Source organism: Populus trichocarpa, chromosome 5, assembly GCF_000002775.5.
Source record: "Populus trichocarpa isolate Nisqually-1 chromosome 5, P.trichocarpa_v4.1, whole genome shotgun sequence".
Lineage (NCBI taxonomy): Eukaryota > Viridiplantae > Streptophyta > Magnoliopsida > Malpighiales > Salicaceae > Populus > Populus trichocarpa.
The window spans coordinates 15,580,788-15,582,513 of record NC_037289.2 but is presented as its reverse complement, the minus strand read 5'-3'; the positions used below and the strand labels follow the sequence as shown (position 1 = coordinate 15,582,513).

The following is a 1,726-nucleotide window of genomic DNA, read 5'->3' as shown; positions in this document are numbered from 1 at the left end:
GAAAGCTCTCTTGGTAGTACACAACTCCTTCAAAAAATTTACATACTTGGGAATTTGCTTGATAGCATCAATCAATGGAATGTTGAGTTCCACTTTCTTGAAAACCTCTAAAATATCTTTTTCTTTGTCCTCTTTCTTTGACCTAAAAGAACTTACAGGAAAGGGTGGAATTGTTTTAAAACTGGAATTCATTGAGTGAGGAGTTGCCTTTGGAGTAATGGTCATTGTTTCAGTTTGTGGAGGAGGAGGATGTTTCTTCTTTATACTCAATTCGGTTTCTATCTCTTCTTCTTCCTCCATCTCAATTTGTTTTGACCCTTGCTCTTCAAGTTCTTTTCCACTTCGCAACATTATCGCACTAACATTCTCTATTGGATTCAATGCTTAGGAGGGCAATTTTCCATTCATTTGTGCTTCCAATTTCCCCACACTTGAAGCTACTTGCCCCATTTGCTTCTCCAAGTTGTGAATACTTGATCTTGTTTCCTGTTGAAAAGACATGACATTTTGCTACAAGGTCACAGTGTTAGAAGCCAAAGTTTTCATCATCTCACGAAGATCATCATTGGATGACGACCCCATAAAATTGGAGTTTGTGAATGGAGGAGGTTGTCTTGCTTGATAATTCTGTTGGGATTGAAATCCATGGGGATGGAACTGTCGTCCTTGATTGCTTTGTTGAGGTGGGTTCCCATAGCGTAAGTTGGGATGATCTCTCCATCCAGGATTGTACGTGTTGGAAAAGGGATCATATTTACTTTGGGGTTGTCCATTGAATGCTCCATCAACTGCATTAGCCTGTTCAATGTAATCTTCTTGCATTGTTAGGCACATATCTGAGGCATGTCCTTGTAAGGAACATATGCTACAAACTTTTACCTGTTGTACATTTCCACAAGCCAAAGAACGCACAAGAGAAGTAAGATCATTAACTTTATTTTCAAGGTTAGAAACACTTACCTCATTTACTCGTTTGTTTGAGAAATCTCCACGAGTGCCAAACTGTTTCGAGTTAGCTGCCATGTTTGAGATCAATTGGTGTGCAGCCTCGGGTGTCTTATCCACCAATGCCCCTCCACTTGCAGCATCAATGATACTACGGTCAGTAGGCATCAATCCTTCATAGAAATATTGAATGAGGAGTTGGTCGGGTATTTGATGATGAGGACATTGAATGCAGAGTTGCTCAAATCTTTCCCAATATTCAGAGAGTGTCTCTCCATGATATTGTCGAATCCCACATATTTCTTTCCTTATGTTGGCAACTCGAGATGCTGGGAAATATTTTTCAAGGAAGATCTTCTTCATGCCATTCCATGTTCCAATGGAACCTGGGAGAATAGAGAAAAGCCATGCCTTTGCTGCCCCTTTTAAAGAGAAAGGAAAAGCTTTCAACTTAACCTGTTCTTCGTCAACTCCATTCGGTTTCATGCCAATGCAAACCATATGGAACTCCTTGAGATGAGTATGAGGATCTTCTCCTGCAAGACCATTGAATGTTGGTAACAAATGTATAAAACCAGATTTGAGCTCAAAGTTTACATTATTGTTGATGTTTATGCACAGTGGCTGATTTTCCACGTTAGGAGCAGCAAGCTCCTTGAGTGTTTGTTGTCGTACAACAACCATGGTGTTTAGGTGAGCTTCCTTTCGTAACCTGCGTAAAGTGCTTTCTATTTCGAGGTCCAACTGCACTTGACTTTGATTAGTAGAATGGGTTGCAGGC

At 40.3% G+C, this 1,726-nt stretch overlaps 1 non-coding gene across 1 annotated transcript; it reads left to right on the top strand.

The window, feature by feature from the left end:
* Nucleotides 1–1,153: 1,153 nt before the first annotated feature.
* Nucleotides 1,154–1,260, top strand: LOC112327750 (small nucleolar RNA R71). The gene has a single exon (XR_002982172.1). It is a non-coding gene; the product is annotated as a small nucleolar RNA R71 (small nucleolar RNA).
* Nucleotides 1,261–1,726: the final 466 nt, after the last annotated feature.